This window comes from Heliangelus exortis, chromosome 6, assembly GCF_036169615.1.
Source record: "Heliangelus exortis chromosome 6, bHelExo1.hap1, whole genome shotgun sequence".
NCBI lineage: Eukaryota > Metazoa > Chordata > Aves > Apodiformes > Trochilidae > Heliangelus > Heliangelus exortis.
Window position 1 is genome coordinate 26,471,250 of NC_092427.1, and position 23,345 is coordinate 26,494,594.

The 23,345-nt window shown below is 37.8% G+C and overlaps 1 protein-coding gene across 1 annotated transcript in view; it reads right to left on the reverse strand.

Annotated features, from left to right (window-relative positions):
* RAPGEF4 (Rap guanine nucleotide exchange factor 4) overlaps window positions 1-22,741 on the reverse strand; it is a 178,018-nt gene extending 155,277 nt beyond the window's left edge. The window contains exons 1-3 of the mRNA XM_071747346.1: window positions 22,461-22,741; window positions 12,824-12,933; window positions 10,137-10,279 (exon numbers count right to left, since the gene is read on the reverse strand). The gene's annotated coding sequence lies outside the window, so the exon portion shown is untranslated. The remainder of the gene's footprint in view (window positions 1-10,136; window positions 10,280-12,823; window positions 12,934-22,460) is intronic.
* Window positions 22,742-23,345: the final 604 nt, after the last annotated feature.

Genomic DNA, 23,345 nt, shown 5'->3' on the forward strand with positions numbered 1-23,345 from the left:
GTTCTGGACTGTCTTTCCACATACCCACAAAGCCTGAGAGGTACTTTATTCCTGCTCCCTACTGTCTGAATGCAGCTGTGCTGCCCCTGGACCTGACCTGACCCTACAAGTGTACAAAAGTGAAGTTCATGTTGTCTATATGTGTAATTGCTTATTCCTTTATCCTCCATTCCCAGCTTTGCTATGTTTCAGCAATCAAATTTGCATCAAAGGCTGCAAGGAAAAGTAATTTTTGCTTAGCTGCAGAGTGTGATGAGTACATTTTCAACTGTTTGGGCCAAGTTTTGTTTTCACAATGTAGTGTCAGCTCTCTCTGCTAGATACAGATGGGCAAACCACTGGGCAAGTAGAAGATTAGTTCATGGCCTGCCCCTAAATTTGCTCCAGCTGCTACTGAAGCCATTAGATATCATAATTTGTTACTATGAAAGAACTAGTTTTCATCATTTTACTGGTTGAAGTTTGAGGAAAGCCTGGGAATTCAAAGGAGCAAGGTGCCCCATTAGGATCACTATGTACTCACAAATGATATCTAGAAAATTAGAAATGCATAGAACATTGTTCTAAGCATTATACTTTTATGCTCAGTATAATTTATCTTTCTGTACTAAATTCAAATAGATTTCGTTTTCAACGTTACTTGATCAACATAGGATTTTTTTTTCCTGAAGTCTGTTCCCCGTTTCTCCTAGCAATCAGTTCCAGAAATCACAGAATCACAGAATCACCCGGGTTGGAAAGGACCTCTGAAATCATCAAGTCCAACCCTTAATCCACTACCACTGTGGTTACCAGATCGTGGCACTGAGTGCCACATCCAGTCTCTTTTTAAAAACCTCCAGGGATGGAGAATCCACCACCTCCCTGGGCAGCCCATTCCAATGTCTGATCACCCTCTCTGTAAAGATTTTTTTCCTAATATCAAACCTAAGCCTCCCCTGACAGAGCTTAAGTCCATGCCCTCTTGTCTTACTGAGAGCTGCCTGGAGAAGAGACCAAATCCCCCCCAGCTCCAACCTCCTTTCAGGGAGTTGTAGAGAGTGATGAGGTCTCCCCTGAGCATCCTCCAGACTGAACAACCCCAGCTCCCTCAGCCCTTCCTCATAGGACTTGTGCTCAAGTTCCTTCACAGCCTCATTGCTCTTCTAATCAAATCAAATATATCTATTTATCATTCTTTTCAGAATGATGTTTCTCTATTGATACATAGGTACTTAAAAAATAGCTCTGATGAAAAGTTGAGATTCTTCTATTTATCTGTTTTTTTGTTATTCATAAGGCATTTGGCATAAAATTAGTTGACTGCAGTCCTCTTGAGCTCCATCAAGATAATTAATAAAATAACATCTCAGCAATATTTATGCTAATACCACACTTCTCCTTAGAATCAAGAGGTTTTCAAAGGGAAATAAGGGACATGGTACTTAGATTCATAGAAAGGTCTGGGTTGGAAGGGACCTTAAAGATCATCTAGTTCCAAAGCTCTCTGCCATGGGCAGGGACACCTCTCACTAGACCAGGTTGCTCCAAGCCCCGTCCAGCCTGGCCTAGAACACTTCCAGGCATGGGGCATCCACCTGTCTGGGAAATCTCTTCCAGTGTTTCACCACCCTTACATTAAAGAATTTCTTCCCAATGTCTAACCTAAATCTACCCCCTTCCAGCTTAAAACCATTACCCTGTGTCCTGTCACTCCATGCCCTTATAAAAAGTCCCTCCTCAGCTTTCCTGTGGGACCTTCAGGTACTGGAAGGCCTCTATAAGGTCTCTCTGGAGCCTTCTCTTCTCCAGGATGAACAACCCCAACTTTCTCAGCCTGATATCAGAGGTGCTCCATCCCGCTGGTCATCTTCATGGTCCTCCTCTGGACTTGCTCCAGCAGCTCCATATCCCTCCTGTGTTGAGGGCTCCAGAACTGGACATAGTACTCCAGATGGGGTCTCACAGGAGTGGAGTAGAGAGGGAGAATCACCTCCCTCAACCTGCTGGCCACAGTTCTTTTGATGCATCCCAGAATATGGTTGGTTTTCTGGGCTGCAAGTGTGCATTGCCAGTTCATCAACCAAATTCCCGGCAAATAAAGCTCCTGTCTTGTGGTTTATAGGTAATTTCAGTAGTCTTCCTTCTCTAGCTCCCAGAGCCTGTTGGTTTTAAATGACAGTGAGCAACCTTAGCTGTCCCACTGATTACTTTTTTGTAAATTTGAGATCTGTAAAATACTACCTACAACATAAAATAAACACTTCTAAAAAGCTTTATCAGTGAGCCCTATATAACTGGGACATGTAATTTTATTAGACCTTACATGAAATAATGACCTTTGGTCTGCACTGAATAAAGAAATGAGTCTTAATTATTTTCTGTAAATTTTTTTCTGTAAATTCTAGGGTTTTTTCTATAACTATCTGTGAAGTTAACTCAGATAAAACCTTGAAATTATTCCAGTGCAGGTAATATTTTAATAAATACATTCAATGAAAGTCAAGGACATTCAGTAAGTCTGAGACAATCCTCTTTACATAGGTTTCTTCACTACTCTACGGACAGAATTGTAATTAGCATCATAGGAGTACTCTGATGACAACATTCAGAGCTTTATATTTATTTGTACAGTTCAGTATTGTTTGTTATAGGTAAAGATCATATCTGGCACTTCTGCACACAACAACACATTTATGAAATAATTAATTGTGCAGCTTGATGTGCATTCAATGCAGATATTCTGTTAATCACAATACAGTAAACAAGTTAATTCTCTCTGCAAGTTTTGGTTCACAGGATTAGAGACTTAGTTTTTCTGAGAGCCTGCTGGGGGCACCAACACACACCCATAAAAAACAAAAAATGAAATGAGGCAATTGAGACAAGAAAAACAAATTCAATCATTTACTTATGTGGTAAAAATGACACAATTTGCTTCAGATTATATACGATGTTTGTAGTCCTTTTCACAGCTTTGAAAATGCACCTTACAATAAATTTGCTTGCAGGCTAACACAAATAATTCAGATCAAATGGCTAAAGAGTGAGTCAAATACAGCTTAGGCACACCTGATAATGTACTCTAACTTAGGGAAAATGGTGAACCAATTGGCAAGGTGGGAAGGAAACTGTCTTGGCTGTGAGCTGCATCCTGGCTGGCAATTGTTGATTGAAAAACAAGACTATTATTGAGTTGTGTAGGCCAGAAGTTCATTGACTCTGAATTTGGACATGATCTGAATTTCTCCAGGACCATAGAGAAGAATCTCATTTAGAAAATTCCATGCAGATAAAGAGAAAATAAAGTTACCACTGGGGAAATAATAGAAAAGAAACATCTCCTAGACACTAAGCAGAAGTCTTCTAGGAGCAACCAAGAAATTCAAGTGAGGAAGCACCTCCCCGTTGACCCAATGGTTCATAAACTATCTGGCATTTGGAAGCATTCCTGAAAAAGGAAAGAGAAATGACAAAATATTGCACCATTGCTGGCAGCTTGTATTATCCTCCCATAGCCCAAACATACTTCTGACAGGGCAAGGATTCATTCCATATTAGCATTTTCTGACATTCGGTTTTTGTGTTCTTCTGTTTCTATTCATTCTAACCTGTTCCATTATTCAATCCAATCGCTTTTACAGTAATTACTTTTTTTTTTAACATTGAAGTGAAATTTCCTACACTTCAATTTGTACCTGTTGTCTCTTGTTCTGCCTCTGGACATCCTTGAGAGGAGTCTGGCTTCACTTTCCTCATTCCACCCTCATCAAGTATTTATAAATATTTATAAGATCACCCCCTGAGTCTTCTGTTTCCCAGGCTAACTGGATCCAGCTCTCTCAGCCTCTCCCCATATGTCAAATGCTTCAGTTCCTTAATCATCTTCATTACCCCCTCCTGGTCTCTCCCCTGTAAGTCCATGTTTTGTACTGGGGAGCCTGGAACTGGTCACAGCACTCCAGATGTGGCCTTAGCAGTGCTTGGTAGAGGAGAGTAATCAATATCTCTTCACCTGCTGGCCACGCTCTCCCTAATGCAGCCCAGAATGCTGCTGACTTTCTGTGCTACATGTCCATGCTACATGCTGGCTCATGTTCAAATAAAATGAGATGAAACTGATACAGGAAGTTGATCTCTCGTTATTCCAACCCTGGATCTTGAAGTACATCTTGAAGTTCACAAGTCAAAGCCTGCACAGTCAGCTCCCCATGGAAAGGGAAAATTCTATGAGTTTGTTTTAGTTCGTTGTTCCTAGAAAACTTAAGTTCATTGTATGATTGTTGGAGTATTCCAGCCATGGGAGAGATGGAAGAAGGAAGCAGGACTGGAGGGTGCATTCTGGGGCCTCACCTGCTGGACTTCCCATGGACAGTATTGCCATGCTGGAGCAAAATTAAGGTTGCTTTACATGTCTGATACTTGAACCCTCTTTTCAGACACTTCCGGTTTTGTTGAATTTTAAGACCTTAAAATGAATTTTGCATATTTGTGTCTCTCTTTATTAGAAAGCCTCAGCCAATGCCATTTAATCACATATTCATTGTTCTGCTGCTGTGACTATTCTGGTGACCTTTTTTGTAAGCACCTTTGTTATGTTCCTGGTCTCAAACAGGGACCTGAGATCTGATAGGATGTCCTTTCTGAAAAATCTTCTCTGGCTTTTGTTTTTTCCAATGAGACCCACATATACAGGATGTTTCTCTAAGAACCTAGAGCTCAGGGCTTCAAGTCCACCCTGCTGAGCCATCTGAAAAGAGCTAATAACAGTGGTACATCTGGATTTCCCAGCACTGTTGTGAAACTTAATAACATTTGAAAAGCACCTTGATTCTACAGTGATGAGCTCAGAGAAAAGCTCATAAAGGTATGATTAACCTTATGGTTACAATAGCACCTGGACAGACTGCAAAACTAGAGCAACATAGAGAACAAAGTTAATTAGGGAAACAGAGTCCATTTGTTCACTGCATAGAAGGAACATGTTCATTAAAAAAAAAAATAGGGAATCTGATAATAAATAACTTCAGTAAATATATAGAAGAAGGCCATGGATTATTTTAATTCATTAATTTTCTAGATTTTGAGTGCTCAACTTTGCAATTTTAGTATTGTTCAGATGCACATAATTTTTGGCCAACTTTCCTTACTGCATGTAAACATTGCCTCTAGTCAAGAGCTTTATCAATGAACCTACTGGATACCTCAGAGGGCTAGGATGGAAATGAGTCTCTAGGGACAGTTCACTCCAGGATTCCCTGTGATCCTTTTATTTCACAGCAGGATGGGTATGGGCTAGACCTTAAGTACAGCCCAGCAATATTGTCCTCAGCTGACCTGCTTGACATGCTTCCAGCCTTCACTGAATATTCAGAATATCCAACAGCCCTCATGTTGCCATAGTCCCCAGGGATGGTTATGTGGCACAGCCTGCCATAAAGGCTATACTTGGTCAATTTATGAGTCCTGTGCTGATAAAAAACATTAAGTCACCCCTAGGCATTTTTAGAAGACTATGCACCCATCCTTTACCTCCTGAGCAGAGCTCTCAAGAGGAGTTCGCAGAAGTACCTACATTTGCTCTCCTTAGTAATTTAGGCCCTCAAAATAGCAGTAGTTTGTTAGTCCACCTTTGCCAAAACTGATTCTAAATGATGAAATTAAAAGGTTTGTGGAATTTTGACATCTCTGCCTTTTACATAACCTAATTTTCTATTGTGAAATCAGTGATATTTTTCTGCTTGAAATACCGATATTACACATTTCTGTTGCAGCATGATCCCAGAGAAAGTGAAACAAGCAAAGTGCTGATTCACTTCTTCTGCTGATCTTTTTGGACTTACATAGAAGGTTTTAGGTTTTCAGCTAAGGTTTTTGAGTGTTGAGGGATGTACACTGCACAAGCACACATTGCCTCTGACTAACCAACCCATCTCATTACACTTTGGCAGAGCAGTGATTTATTCTGGGTTTTCTCCTCTGGAAGAGATGAGGTTACAGTATCCTCCTACTAAGAGCATGTAACACACATCCACCAAAAATGCTTCAGCTAATATTTGCTAGCAGGAAAACCAGGGAAATAGGCAAATGGTAAAACTTTAATTTTTTAAGGCTTTTTTTTTTTTTTTTTTCTGGCCCTCAATAAGCCAGGAAATATTCTGTCATCCTATTATAATCTTATACAACATCTGCATATTTGAAGCTAACACAGGGCTCCTTTCCCTCTGGGAAGGAAGACCATGAGAATAACATGCCACCATCCAATTACAGAAATGTATGTATTGAAGTAAAAATATTTAAACAGATGTTTAAATAAAAGACTTCATTTCCATTGTACAGCAGAAGCACATCTGCTGTACTTTAAATACTTGTTATCCATGCCAAAGGAATACTGTGGAAGAGAAAATGCATTTTTATGTGCTTTTCCTCTGAGTTTACCCTATGTGAATATGGAAAGAGTCTTTTCAGTAGGAAAAAAAGCACTGATTGGGATCACTTGACATTTTGTATTTGCCCCACAGCTGCCATTTGTGAGTAGGATGAAAATCAAGTCCTGGCTCCTGATTTCTGGCTTGATCTTTTAAAACCCTTGAATATTACTAAAATAGTATCAGGAAGGAAGGAAAGGACTGACAGCACAGTGAGAGATCAAATTAATATAAACATACTGCAGTGCTTCACTCACTTCCTATCAAAACATTTTCAGGCATTAGCTTATTGGCATTGTTCTTCAAAAGGAAAATATTTGGTGTCATATTATTACCACCAATGATCCAGTGCACCTGCATCCATGTGATACAGTGTTTTTTGGGGGGACAGGCTTGGTTTTTAGTATTAGTGCTTCAAGCACGTATGAGTTCCCGACTTAGGAAGCAGTGAAGTGGTGGCTTTAGAGTGGTAACCTTAATTACTTATAAGGTAAGGCTCTTATGTTTCCTCACTGGTGAGTCTAGAAGACTTAATACAGTTATATTTAGCAGACAAATTGAGTGAGAAGCATCCACCTCTAGTAACTGTGCTCTGTACCTCAGCATTAAGAAGCACTCCAGCAGGCATTCCACCTTTGTTCCCAGAGCTATTTCAGTTCACAAACCTTTTATGTGTTCCTATCTGACCTAAGTACCCATTCTCTTATTTTGACCATATAAATATATCCATAAGATATTATTTAAAGCTAGTAGCTTATTAGGGCACAGGAAAAATAAAACCTTGAAAGTTGTTTTTTTTAACCACATCTTCCTGGAAATCAAGTGTGCATCAGCAGTCTAACAGGGGAGCCACACCAAGCTAGCTGCAATGCTTCCCCAGGAAAGCTCTCGGGAACACAGAAGTTTTGCCATGAATCCGAGCGAGACTGGAGAAAGAATGGAATATTAAATGCTATGCACATGAAAGTGATGCAGAGGTGGCTCTGCAAATCCTTTAGAGTCTAACCACAGAACACAAAGACAACGTTGCTCATCACTGTCTTGTCTGGGGCTTGGAGGAAGTAGAATGGATCTGTAATGCATCACTCTAAGTCTGCTGGATACAATAAATACAAACACATTCACTTTTTTGGTACAGAAATTGCTAGCCTTTTGGTACTATTAACAAGCACCCTGAGAGGATTAATGTGGTTGATATAAATCGTACCATTGCATTATGCTTTTGCACTGGCAACTGCTGAAATCAGATTAACTAGTATTATGCTGTAATGTCCCCTAATGTACTCTATATTTTCAGTTATTTCAAAAGCACAGTTTATGAAAATTATGTTCATTTTCTGGCAGAATAATACTTTATGCCATAGCAGACGCTTAAATGGTAAAACTATACAACAGGGATTTTTGAAAGTAATGTTTTTGTGCTTCGCTTGTCTTCATTTTAGTGCAAGAAGCTTATGAGATTTATATCTCTTCTGCCAATACTTTCCTTCTGCTTTTTTTAAATTTTTACTGTGCCTTGGTTTAGAAATGTCAGCTATTCCTTTTTTGTTTCGGTTTTTTGTTTTTTATTGTTCTAATTTTAGTTTTAACCAAAACCATTTCCTCATTAAAGTGCACAAAGTAGGATCTATCTGCAGTCTGAACAACAGCTTTTTAGATTTCTTGTAAATTAAATAAAAAAGGAACTGAATGTGAATTAGTTCAGAAGTGTAGCCAAGTGACCTTATCAGCCCGTGACCACAGTGGTGCTTTGTAGAAAGATGATAATTTTTATTATTTTCAGTGTTTTTGCTGTTTAGTATTCTACTGATAGAAACAGAACTGTTCTCCCTGTTCCTACCATTGCAAAGCGAGTACCTGCTACCTTCTCCACTATTACCATGAAGAGAATTTGCAAAGTGAATTGCGTTCACCAGTGTGCATGGTCCATGTTTTTATTCTTCATTCTAAGAATATAATTAAATTTAGCTTTCCAGACAGTAGACAGAGGAGTAAATACTTTTAAGTGAACTGAACAGCTATATATCAAATCAGAAATGAAAAGCCCATCTGACTCAGAAATGTGTTGAAAATGTTATATTGAGACTTTGAATCCTCTTCAAAACAAAGTGTCTGAAAATAACTTCCTTCATTTATAAAACTGAGCTTGTTCAATTTCTGATAAAAATAGCAAATCTTCTTAGACTGGATTAGTTAGATAAAACTAAATCAGACCTTGTTTGAAGACAGATACAGCTATTACCTCATAAGCTGCTGTACAATAGCTTGCTGGAGGTAAGGGAGGCTTTGGCTGTCAACAGAAACATTGTGAATTCATAATCATCAGAAATAAGCTGACCTCCTCTCCTGACTCCAAAAGCAGGATTAGAAAGCCTTTCAGTAGGAGACTACACTTTTTCAAATAACATGGAAACAAGGAAGAAGAATCTGGAAAAAAATTGTCTGGGGTAAATACATGAGGCAATGGAAGTATATTATGCACAAAACTGACAACAATCAGACTGACAAATGACAGAACAACTGAACTTAAGCTGCACAATCGTAGTGAATTGTTGCTAGTATTTCCTGTACAGCATAGTGATCCTTTAATATTTTTCTTTGTAAAACTAGCTAAGTAGTCAGGATAGTGGAAGAAACATTATATTTGATATTTCATGGAAAAAGTCTCAATGAGATTTCAGGCATCCTCTAGTGTGGATATAAACCCATGGCATCAGTAGTAGTGACACTGACTTGGGATGACTCCGTCTCTATTGGGAAATATTGGTGGTATTTCTCATTGATGTTTTTAGTAAATCTGTCATCATGATTTCCCACACTAAATACCAGTTGGAGGGTCATACAAGCCACTGAATAATATGTTATAATCTGTAGTACCTCTTCTTTATTCTTCACTAGTTTTAATAGATTCAGCAGTCACAGATTTTGAACTTTTCCTGCTGGAAAAAGTAATCAATGTAATCAATATAATAAAAAAGGAAAAAAAAAAAAAAACCTGAATTAATCATGAGCTATAAGATCACAATTTTACCCTGCAAAACTATTTGACAGATGATTTGTACTCTAAGAAAGTTAGAGAATGTTGTTATAATTGTTTGTCTCAGCCACAAGTTCACCAACTGTATATATTTAAGAAGTTCTCACTGTTTCCATTTGCAGAAAAAAATGTGATCATATGATCCTTTCATAAGATAAGCTACCACTAATTTTAAACACTATTATTAGTCCCTCTTTCTTTTTCAAACTAGGATCTCATGGAATTTTACTGTGTTGAATACAGGTCCTTGAGTTGTGAAATGCTCACCGAGAACTTTTAAAATTCCAAAGATATTTTAGTCCTGACAGCATGTGATGTGTGGTATGTCATTCAACCCTTCATGATAATACAACATTTTTGCCTGTATGTTGTAAATGGATCCATATGCTCCATTTACATTTTGTGTTCTTGCATGAACTCTGAAGTTACTTCAGCTGAGAATACAACCAAGGATGTATTGTCTACCAGTTACTTTAAGACTCCTAACTACATTTAAATCAAACACACCACTTAAGCTTCCAATTTGAGGGTTGTCTCAAAGTCTTAAAATCAGTTCTTCCTAGAAAAGAATATATATTTTTTTTCTATTATTTTTCATTAACATTTTGTAGCTTAATATGTACAAGACTGAAATCACCATTCCTTACCCTACCTCCAAACATGTCCACAATAAAAAAATGAGGCGTTCTTACCATTTGAAGATCTAGAGCAGATGGAGTTTGGCTATTCTGAGTCAGGGTCACAAGGTTTCATATTTCCCTCCGTTCAAGCCTTGTAACACTTGATAAGCATTAGTCATAGAAGAGTCTGCTGCATATTACTCTTATCAGTGTGGCTGGAAGAAAAAGCAGCTTTTTTTGTAAACTGGGGAGTCTGAGCAGAGACTTGAAACTGGCATGAAGTCAGCATCAGTCTCCTGAGGCCATCAGTACTGTCTGGCTTCTGCCAACCAGGACTGCAAATTGTTCCATGTTTGCTTCAGAACTTTGTTCTGCATATGGCAAGGCAGAGTATTAACAGCTGAAGAAATGGACCAGCCAGTGAAAACTGTTTGTAATTAGCCACGTATGATTGTGCTGTTCAGTGTTGAGTCTGAATCTTGGCAGTACTGACCCTTGCTCTCATTTGAGGAGGTATATTAGGCATGAATTTAACAGTATTTGAGTTTAGAAGATTACATGTGAATGCATGTTTGTAGCAGTCAGAAGCAGAAGCTAAAATATTTTCAGAGAAATCCACTGCCAACTAAACAGAAACTGTAGCTAAGCAACACAGAAGCACTGCTTCAGTTATTCATGACTCGGAAACACAATTTAACCAATGTGTGCCTCCCCCTGCAGTTAAAGTGCCCAGATTTACTTGGCTGCTTCATTTCACTAATCTGCAGTATGTTTTATTGCACAGTTCTAAAGGCCAATATGAAATGGAATCATCCTCACAACAAAAATTGCTAGGGAAGTTTGATAATGTTGAGTACAAGCATAATGTACTCAAAAAAAATTAAGCTAATTCATATTATTATATGGTTAACAAGATAAGAAATAAATTAAATGAAAGATTTTAATTTTTTTTTTCTTTATAAAACTGAAAGTGGCTTTTTACTTTGAGATTTAAAAGACCATCTGACAGGCAATGCCAGTCTTACTATCCCAGGAAATACAGCCTGTGCCTGCCACAGTAACCCATCACTTGAACCAGGTGAAAACAACTTTTTCCAAACAATTTAGTAGTATTGGCAATGTGAACTTCTACTGGGACTTTAAGGAAGTATGTTATACAAAATATTTGTCCTGGTGTTTCTCCATCCCTACTAATCATGGTCCTTTTCCCCTTTCTCTGGGTCTCAGTGGATGAAGAAGGATAGGAGATCTACTGTTCAACTCAGTCCTGAGCTAGGAATTCTTGTAGTATATTTAGCATCAGACAAGGAGCAAGTTTTCTCAGAAGCAGGAGGGTGCATATTCTGGTTCATATGACTGAAATATGTAGGTATTTATTGAGAAACCAAAATGGTTCTACATCTCCAGTATAAAGAGCTGTAGACACTCAATAATATATGTTCCACGAAAATGCTATGCTAATTATCTCATTAATCATTCCACATGAAATTATATGTTTCCTCAGTCTGCACCAGTACTTCAGCTTCTCTCCCTTGACATGTAAGCTATGTACAGTGAAACATACTTTTAAAGCTATTACTCACCAGCGGGTTCATAAGGAGTATCAGAATTTCACAACTCCACTGGAAAAAGTGTGAGCTGCACCTGAAATTTAAAAGTCCAGAATTTGAAGCAGAAATAAAGCAAACAACTACGTGAACTACTGCCTTGAAATATGTGCAAAGTCTAGGTTGGAAAATTTCATAATGCCAATATTATGGGAATTCTGCAAGGCTGAATTCAAATAATGTTCAAGTAAATCCTTCATTTGCTGTTATGATTACTTTGTGCATAACTTATGGAGTTTTAAGTTTTATACCAATTCTTATCACAGTTTTAGATTTCAGAAAAAAATTTTTTTAACATAAGTTAAGAATACCTATTTTGGCCATCTAAATAAGTTGGTTTAGGTTTTCATACTTTGTGACATGAAGAAGGAACCATCTAGACTGTCACTGAAAAGGAACAAATTTTTAATTAAAAAACCCCACAACCTTTTTAACTAATGGTAGGAACCAGTTCTTTAAGAAACTGGACAACAGAATGAGACACTTGAGCTCTCTTGGCTCCTGAGAGCAAACTGACAACATTAGTGCTGACCTATATGTATTTTGATTAGCTCAATGAGAGCCCCAGTGGTATCCAGCTATTCTGTTCTCTTCTAGATAATGTGTGTTACTCAGGCACAGTAATTAACCTTACACAGGCCCTTCCCTTCTTATGTATTAATCACATTTGTATGGGCTAAACACATCATAGCACCATAAGATTTCCCAGGTAGAGAGGTTTTCTCTACCTGTACGTGGGCAAGGTCAGTTCCTTTCTGTGCTTGTTTTATCCTTGGCATTGTACCTCTATAAGACAGGTACCTAATATGATGGTTTCAGATGTGCTTTTATGAGCTAACCCACCCTAAATGTTATTATAGATAAAAAGAGCTTTAAAAAAGGCAAACTAGGTAGTCTGCTTCTTGTCTGAGCTTCGAAAGAGACCTGCCAATGACACAAGAAGCTTTCAGACATGTAAGTGGCACAAATGAGAAATAGAAGAATTAAAAGCTTTATGTTCTCAGTCCGTCTTCCTCCCCCTCTATTGCAGTCCAGCAGTTTTTTTGAGTTTTCAGACCAGAAAGTTCTCTTCCTCCAACTTCAACCAAGAGCAAGACTTGCATTAGAAATGATCCCAACAGCCATAGTATTCCTTTTGTCTGCAACATGTACCTGTGTCATTCATTCAACAGGCTCCTAGTAGGTTTGAAAGCAGAAGAAACATGTGAGATCTGGCAGATTTCCTGGTACAGCCCAGAGTCTGGATACTTGGTATCCTCAGCCTGCTTGGAAGAGAGCAAGGCAGGTTTAGCAAAATATTTTTCAGCTTTTCTTGTTTATCAGATCAATCAAGAAATAATTTCAGAAGTTCCTGCTTCCTTTGAAAATCTAACTTTAAACCCAAATGTCATCTAGGTGTTAAGTCCTCAACAGATTTTTTTTTTTTCCATTCTGAAGCTCTTAATATGGGGGATCTGAAAACACAAATGTCAGCTTTTATATACCTGGCAGGTATAGACAAACAATATTTCACATGATCTATGTCCTTTGAGACCTGTTTGGACCACCTAATTCTTTTTCACCCACATGCTAAGGACTTTTCTGTGCATGAAAGTTTGGGTTCTGGGGAGAAACACTGCTCAAGACTCATCTGAGTTTAATGAGGATGCAGTTATAATACACACCTTGAGATCACATCCAGTACCCCAGTAATGACAGCTGTTTATTAGCATACAAATCTGAAAGAGCCCAAATCTGAATGGACAACAGCAGCTTTTCACAGCACCTGTGGTATGTTCTTGAAAGATCTTTTATATCAGCAATTAGATTATTATCTTATTATTAGAGGAAATGACAAAATAAAAAAGCCTTAATAGAACTACATGTGTAGTGAAATGAGGCAACCAGGTGCCACTAATTGCCTTTATTGGCCCCCCCATTCCTGCTCATGCACAGTAGGGGCCCACCCTTATCAGGCACAGGTGGGCTTAACACAAGCTTATGCCCACTACCTGGCAATTAATGGCACCTGGTTGCCTCATTTCACTACATACATGCATATTTAAACACATTTATACTTGCAAGTATGATAGAGGGGAGTCCTCGTTAAGTTACAGTGTCAGAGCAAAGCCTGGGAGCATTGGAGAAGGCTGCCCTGGGAAGTGGTGGAGTCACCATCCCTGGAGGTGTTCAGAAAACCTGTAGATATGGCACTTCAGGACATGGTATGGTTTGCATGGTGGTGTTGGGTTGACAGCTGGACTTGATGATCTCAGAGGTCTTTTCCAACCTTTATGATTCTATGATATGACAGCCCCACAAAATGTTTAGGGAACTGTCTCTCTGATGTGGAGTTTCCTTCATTCACAGTATTTCCCATGCCCCTGGCTCTATAGCCTGATCCCTTATTATCCTCTATTTCAAATACTTTTGTTGTGGATGTCTGGTTTGAAACTGTCATTTTGTCCCTTTTGTCCTTTCAGGCTGTGGAGGCACCTATGTTCTAGTGAAGCATGGCTGAACCATTACATCCTCTAACATTTTTTGACCTTGCAACAGTGGGTAAGTGTCCTGAAACTGCCCCTGCCAATCCATTTATCTCCCAGCACAACCTTAAAATCCTGTCCATTAGAATGTTTTGGTTGTCAGAACAATATTCAGCCCTGAGTGCACTTATCATGAGAAAGATGCTGTTAAAGTTTCTGGGATTTTCTCACGAATTACTGCTCTTTGAAATACCCTCAGAGAAGAAGAGTGGTTTTGTGTGTCATAAGGCTTTGGAAACCTTCTTTTTCTTCTTAGTCCACTGACCAAAAAGAGATGAGTCACTTTATTATGGATCCTGTCTTCCACTGCTTTATTTAGATTTGTATCCTACCTCTTCCTGAAGAAACCAAAAGATTAATCACACAAACATACTGGTAGGCAGATGATACAATGAGGAATTAAAATACTGTTCTCAAGTTTGCTGTTTTACTAACTAAAGAGCTGTGTGGTAGGAGTAGTTCTTGGAAAGACTCCTTTGACTCAGAAGGTGTTCTGCCGGAGCAAGGAGAGAAGGATTCTGAGCAGCACGGGGCTTCCTAAATTCCTCTGATACCATTTAAAATGCTGATTTGAACTTTATAAAGAGTCAACTCAGTTTAGGAAAGCACAAAAGAAACATATCAACTAAAGAGCTAATAAGAGACAGTATCCATAGAATGACTCTATAAATCTTGTATCCTTTCCTTATGGATTCAGCTGTTTCAAGTAAAAGAATAATATTATTTGATGTGTGTTTCTGTATTATTTTCCAGAAGAAAATTAGAACTGCACAGGGTCTCTTAATTTCTTTTGGGCAGGGCATGAAGATAAAAAGCATAAGGTTCCAGTATCTAAGTACCAAAACTATGCTGTCATAAGAGTAAATCAAAATTATGACAGGTACTCAGTAATAAGCACATTTTCATGCTTATCTGCATTAAATAAATATATATGAACCAGACACTGTCAAGAAAAGACAAATTTTGATGCACAGTTGATCACTGCTTTAAGTAGTACAGTGACAGAATTTAAGTGCTTTTGAGTTTGAAATTGCCCTGAAAAATTAAGAAGTGCACCTTTTCTCATTCTTTTTCTCTGATTAGCAGAACAGTGAAACAGTTAGAAGGCTGTGGTCAGCAGAATGACAGTCAGTAATTCGTACTACATAGGTGAGTGTTTTGTGTTTATTAGTTCTTACACCACTTTTAAAATCTATGCTGAAGTTTTCTAATTGATGCCATTCAGGCTTCAAAGCAGCACCATTCTCTCCCACGCTCTCTCAAGATTGCCTTGCCACTACTGTCTTAAAAGTGCTCTCCTCCTGCAGAGGATCTGGTCAGCAATAGCAGCAGCTGCAGGAACAGTGTGTTCAGCATGCCAGACCAAAATTCATGTTTCAGGAATGTCTCCTAGGGGGGTTGAGCAATTCAGTCAGATTCATAGTTAAAAGCCTTTCACTGTAACACAATTACCCTGCAGTAGAGAAAAGGAATGGTCGGCATTTGTTTGCTACAAATGTGCCTTGCAAAAAACACTGTTATGAAACCCTTCCTCAGGTGAAAATTCCACTGACAATGTTATGTGCCTCTGCTAGAATTACAGGCTGTTGGATTGGGAATGTAAGGAAAAAAACTAAGTGATCAACAATGTTTTATATGGGTTTCCACACCCATTTGCTTAAAAATATTAAGTTTTTTTTCTGTCTGAAAAGTAGAAACTAACAGTGTCCAGCAGGACCTCAACAGTGCCAAGAAGTGGTTTGCAGGCTGGTTAGAAAAGAATATGTCATTGTTGTTGTTTTTCTTGTTCTGATTCTCATTATCATACATAACACAGAAGGTCCTTGCGAAGTATATATCATCTGATTTAGGCAGGTTGGCTCTCTCACTGACCAAGTCACAGATTTAACTGGCCTGAAGCCATCCAATCTGCAATTTCCATGACACATTCTGCAATTCTGGCTTAGTCTGAGTCATGACCTGAAACAGCAAAGGAAACTACCACTGTCTGGCCAAACTGTCTCATCCTGCAGTATGAATACTTTGTATGATTCCCACAGTCAAGTGGCCTTCCAGCCCACCAGGGAACTAAAGTGAGGGTATCCAAACCTGGCCCTCCTCACACCACTTTTCTGCTTCCTGGTAAGTGACACAAAGGCTCACATGCAGTGAGTGGGGCAGAGGATTGAAGCATGGATAAGCTGGTGAGAGTTGTGTGATACAAGGTAAGAAGAAAAGAGTGAAGGATGACTTGGATCCCTTATAGATTATTTATGATAGAGCCATATACTGGGACAGTAATTAAAACTTGAGAGGAGCCTGGGGAAGGAATAGGGCCAGGCCACATGTGAGGTTAGTTAGTTAAAGACACTTTTTCACCATTCATCTGAGATCTAAGCAAGGGCAAGAGAGAGAAAAAGCAAAATAGAACAGGCAAGTAGTGGTGCAAGCAAAAAAGTGGAGTGAAGAAACTGCGAGGGATAGTTCAGGAAATGGGGAAAAGCTGTCTGAAGATCAGTTTTCAAGACTTTCAGTTGCGCACCAAAAAAAAAAAAGGTTCAGAGTACTGAAGGTGGTTTCTTATCTCAGAATACCACACCAAAGTAGCATATTTTAACACTTAGTGCATCTACTCATCAGCCAGCAGTCTGACAGTGAAACACCTAGGCCAACGCACAGGTTGATTCTCCCAGAACAGGCATAAAGGGCAGAGCTTGAACAGTCAGATCAGCACAGCCTCTTTGCCTTTGGAGGGATTGGTTTCTGATTTTTTTGCCTGACATGAACATCCCAAGTCACATAATTTGAGCAGTGTGAAATACAGAGATCTGTAAGCCAGTTGAAGTGTTGCTTACTCCATATGGTCTGAAGAAGCAATCTCATGGCAGCATGGTTTTCCTTCTTTCCACACTTGCTTTCTTTTGGAGTCCAGAATTTATATGCTTTCAAAAGTACATTTTATAGGAGATTGTGCTGAGAAGGTGGTCAGTGCACAGAGAAGAATCAGTTCCTAGACTTGTTAGACAAATCAGTAACCTGGGCAAAGGATGAAAAGAGAATCCAATATGACAGCAAGGTTACCAATCTGGACAGAGGGAGAAGGCAGAACATCTAAAACAGAAGGAAAAGAGACTGAATTTTTGTAATGTTAAATTTGAGCTGGTAGTCCAGGTGATATTCACAGGTACCGTGTTTTTTTCTTCCAAGAAAAATAATAATTCCAGAATAGTAATAACTGCATATGTTAAATTCAGTTAGGCTACTGAAACAAATGTCTTGCAGATAAACTAAACAAGAGAGGCTTCAAATCACAGTGCAAGCATGTGTGATCACTCGTGAGACTACAATGATTTTAAAAGTCTTGGGAAGAGGTGATTTCAGGAAATATCTGTCTACCTTTGTATAAGGGAGAAACACAAGAATAAGAAACAAATACTAAGAGAATATGATATACAGCTTGAAACAGCACTAGGAGAATGGTTGTTAGAAAATGTTCCACAACTTTTGTGCCGAAATTTGGTGATGCTGTGGGCAAAAGAATATGCTTCTTGTTGTTCAGGTCCTCCTATAAGCACAGAATTAGATCTTCATACATTCTTCAATGCAGTTGTCTACAGAGAACCCCTGCTCTTATAACGAGCTTGTTTTCTAATGGAAATAATCTGCAGGATCTCAAACTCTGGATAACCACTTAGGCCAAGAAGCAGTAACAAATATCTTTTTTATCCTTCAAAATGAGTCATGTTGTTTAAAAGGTAAGAGGGATTTACTCATAATGGACAGGCAGTGGTGATTCAGCAATTATAATTTCAACAGACTGTCAAACAAACTTCAGTGAACTATAAGAATGCGTCTGTTCTGATCTCATGGAAATATACAAAGGGAGTTGTTTTTACATGACTAGAAGTGAACGCATTACTCAGAACCAGAAGTATAAAAGAGAGACTGATGAGCAGCCAAGTCTCCCAGCAGACAGGCCCAATAGATTTCTAAGCCCTCTTGAAGTTGTCTTTGTGGTCCTTCCTGGAAGTACAGTTTTGTAAGCAGTTATCCGGATTTCTTTTAAAGTAATGCACTGCCATCATATAGCTCCAGGTCACTACTTCTAAAAGCCCAAACCACACCAATCCTCCATTCTGTGCTTCCAGAAATACTTGGAAATGTATCAAATGTTTAAAATGCTTGACCTTCTGAAGTACCACAGAATTAGTTCATCACAAGTGAGTTCTGGTCTATGAGAAAGTTTGCATATAAAGATTTTTAGGACATCCTTGAAGAGAATTAACATATGCCTTTGTAGCCCTTAGCCAAGGCTAGCCTGTTTATTTATATATGTATATGTATATATACATATATATATAATATAGGTAAATTCCAGTCTATTCCAAAAAAAGTATGGTCTCTTTCTGAAGTCCAGTTGATTTTAAAAAGCCTACATTGATATTAGTGTCTAGGCATGTGGGACAGAAATATAGAAGTTTCTGTGGGGATACTGAGAACTTTTTCCTTCAGCTTTAGGAAGAGGTGGGTAGGATTCACCTACCTGTGATGCATTTCTCTCCAAGACAGAACCAACCTTTCAGCCACCTCCACCAATTTTATATTCAGGTGAAAATGAATCTATTCATATCAGTTCTGTATAACCACCACTTTATGACTTGAAAATCAGTAAGCTTATGATATTTTTCAAATGAAGAAATACTTTTTTTCTGAGGTTAAGGAAAACCTTAAAGGGAATATGATATAAAACATGCTAAAAAACTTCTAAATTTTTATTGATATGGCATATATGGCACATGAAATGTATATTTTAATATACAAATGGCACTCAGTCAATAATTTCATAGAACCATTTAAGTGAGGGGTTAGAGTTCAAAGACTTTAAAATTCAGATTTATTTCTGGCTCAACAAAATATGTAGTGTTGACTTTCTGCTGCTAAAGTAAAAGGTACTGATCAGATTCCACCAAAAGAAATGAAAATGGAGTCTAAGCAGGTCAGTATGAGACAGAGCAGCCAGGATCCATCACTTTTGCATTTACTTTGATTTTTTATTTCCCATAGGATGGAATACAACAAAATGTTTATGTGTGTACCCATGCGGAAACCTATGTCAAAGTATATAAATATATGCCTGCACACAGTTATTTTTTACAATAAATATCTGTAATACACTTTGTTTCACACATTAGCATTCAGATTCTGGCTGCTAGATCAGAACATTTTGTGTGTTTGAATTGCTTGGAAAATGACCAAAAAAAAAAAAAAGGCAGCTGTAATTTTTGGCAAGTTGTATAGGACTGCTCACGATCAGCATGGAGAAGGTTAAAATTAGAGTCAGAATTTGTTTTTGACATATTTTAAAAATAACTGACATTTGTCCTGGGAATGTACAACATCTAGCATGCATTAGGAAAAAATATCTTTCTATATCTGAGGATACTGTAGCAAAACAAAAAAGGAAAGCTTTCAACGAGCAAAAGAAGCAAAACAGCAACATGAGCTTGAGATGCATAAACAAGAGAATAACCTGCCGGGCACAAGAAATAATCCCTCTGCTCTGCTTTGCATTGCTTAGGACACAGCTAAAGCTCCATGTCCCATTTTGGGCACAGTATTTCAGGAAGATTTGTCGTGAGAGGACTAGAGGCAGCCTTGTACCAGTCTTCAAGGACATAAAAAGCCACATAAAGAGGAGAATAATATTAAGTGTTTTCCCTGTTTGCTTTGCACAGGGCAAGAAGTAATAAACTGAAACAAAGTTTAAAATAAGTCATTTAGGGGGAAAAAAATTGAACAGTGCATGTACTGAAAGACTGGAATAGATTGCCCGGAGAAATGGCGGGTTGTCTGTTACCAAAGATTTTAGGAAGAAGTAAGGTAAATGTCTATCAGGAATGATAGAACTGTAAGTGATCCCATTACAAGGCAGGAGGATGAGCTGGGTGATTTCTGAAGGTTTCTACCAGATCAACAGGCCCACAAGTCATTGAGAGAAGAGATAGGGTGCTAAGACCTGAATCTCTCTCATAAGTGGTGACATTTCCTGAGTGTCCATCTCAATGGACAGATTGTGATTCTTTTCATATTCATTCTTTTCTTAGTTTTCGTTCATCACAAGTTTTTGCATGGGTTTGCCATAGCAAGGCAGTAAGTTACACTACTGAAATTTGTATCTCAGCTGATATTTGTGTAGTGTAGCTAAATGTTATAAAAAGCCGGTAAAAACTGTTTTTAATATGAAATAAGTAACTCAGTTCTTGAAAATTGGGTGGGCTATTACATTTCTTGCTTAATGTCTTAGTTACTATTGACTTCTATCAATTTGTGCTACTGATTTTCCCAGTACTTCAATTACTTACCTGTGTCTAAATTGAAGGCTACTAGGAATTTCTTGCTATCAGTATGGCCCATAGCTATTTCCCTTTTCTTTTCCTATTATTTTTTTTTCTTTTTTTTTTTTTTGTCCATTCATTAGGCTTTCCCCTCACCTCCAGACTTCATAAGCTTGAAAAATAAAGAAAATAGCAATGAAAAACACTCAAGAGCATGACTTCCCCTCTGAAAAAAAGCATTTAAAAAAAAAAACCATGATAACAGGGCTGTTGGAACAAGAACATAACAACAATAAAACTTACTTTTTCTTGACCTTTAGTTTGCTTTTAAAGTTATGGAATATTTCCAGTTGCGTGGGTGTATAAAAGAAAGCAGGAACTCTTAATACAAACTATACCAGCTTTAACTTCTCTTCCCACTCCTGAAACACCAGTCACATACAAGCAGATAGGTTATCAAAAGACTCATACTGCTCAGATCTTCGTTACACATTTAATAATGCTGAGATTGAGAAAATGACTAAGAAAATATGTGCATAAAATGCTCTATTAGTTCCAATTCCAAACCATTCTGTAAATATTAGCATAAATAGATCTCATGATGATCAGTCATCTCCAAGGACAGCATAAAGAACCTTCATCCAAATACAACACAAGAAATGTCTACCTATAATATGTCCATATTGTAACGATGCTCAAAAAAAAGCTGTTCATCCAAAGGAAAGGCTATTTCTATAATTTCTAATCACATTTTAAAATACATATTTTTGTAATCCAGCTCAGATGGCACAAGCTACAGGGAAGAAGAAAAGAAAGGAGCAAGACAATTCCTGTCTGAGCATGATAGCAATATGATACACTGCACAAATAACACACTAAACTGTTTTGGAAGCCAGGTGTTTTCTGTTGTTCTTTACAAGAAGCAGCAGTAGAAAAAATATTTAGGCTTTTTACAAAACCTATTTCCCAAGTTCCTCCTTAAAACGAGGAACTCGCATTAATAGTCATCATACCAGTAAATAAAAGTGGTACTTCTACTTTCTAGTTATATTCATATCTGTTTTGGTTTACGTATGTGATGCAGTGCACTTGGTTCAATCATCAGCAATAAGAACATGATTTCTGCCCCTGCAGAAGTCTGGGGATCTAAAACTTCAACCTGAGTATACATGTTGATGTTAATTTTTGGTCCAACACTTAGAATGGGAAAGAATATTGCACACACACACACAAAAAAAAGGTGCCGTTGTATGTATAATATAATAGCATCTGTAGCAGACTTCTTATTAAAAAAGCAATAAATCTAGTGCATTAACCCAGGCTTTGCAATTACTCTGTATGGACTTGAATAATTTAAAGCTTAGGATAACTTTTAAGAAAGGTAAAAATAATGACAGATCACATTATTTTATTTCTTTTTTTTATTATTATCTCTTGCCATTGTGCAAACACAAAGTTTGCACAGATTTTCCATGAAAGTAACACTGTGGTTTATTTGTTATGTGCAAACAAGTAGATATAAATTAATATATTACAAGGGTCTAAGGGAATCTTTGAGAAATATATGTTCATAAAATAGTATTACATTCAGCTAAAAATGAAAATCCAAATTAGCTGCAAAATCCTATCATTATAGTGATTAAATCCGAGGCTTAACTAAGCCCATATTTCAAATAAAGTATTTCTGAATTTATTTAAGAGGCTGTGACCAGACTACTTATTAGCAAGAGCTTAGTAAAAAAAAATGCTGCTCATCAGCCTGTTATCCTTCAGCCAGCAGCTTTATCTTTCACTAGATTCTAAAGTGCTTTTTTTCCCTTCATTATACATGTACAGTTGTAGCAGCATATTTCATAGCGACACTGCAGCTGCACTTTAAAGCATAAATTCAAACACAAATTTTCAGAAGCTGAGCCAAATTTAACCTTATTTCCATATTTGGATACTTACCACTGTATCTGAGATAAAGAAAATGAAACAAATCACTAGCAGAAAAGTCCTGCTGTTTTTCTCAAGCACAAAAAGCCAGGCAGTACTACTATGCAGGAATATGGTGATTCAACTGCTTGTGCCATTTTGTCCAATTTCTCTCTTCCCCTTCTCTTGCCCTCCAGGAGGATTCAACTGCCCCCACAGAACAGGCCATATTCCTGGGGAATTATGAGAAGGGCATGTAACATACCAGTGTGTCAGAAACCCAAAACTAGGCTATGTAGTAACCATTTGCATCTGCAGTCCTTGAGATGACTTCCATGTGGCTGAAGAGAAATACACAGTCACTGCATTTCCTTCTAAGTTCTTGAATGCTAAACAATAAGCAAACAGAAATTTGCCAGGAGGAATAAACTCTGTCAATAGTCTCAGAGGAAAATGCTAAAATAGCAGGCAGGAATTAGCCAGTTTAGTGATTCTTCTAGAACAGAAATATTACATTTGTCACTCTACATCAAATCATTGCTTTGTGAAGCCCACCATTCAGTCTCTAATAGTGTCAAGGTCTATGTATTTCAGAGAAAATGCAAGGGAACCCTATAGAGGAGATGGACAATGTATGTTATTTAGCTGTGTTCTCTTTCTGACCTAATACTTTGGTTTTATGTTGTCTGAAATATTGGTGGCTTTAGAAATTAATTGTTGTCTTATTGGTTTTGCAAATACAAAATGAATCATACTAGTGAATGATTCCATTTCGAAATTGCATCCCAAATGTATTTCACTAACACTAAACTTATGTTTTAAATTTTTGACACTTCTCTGTTTCATCCCTGCATTGATCTTGGATTGGGAGAAGTAGTAATTTAAAGTAGCAAAATCCTCCTGCTTAATATCTGTCTG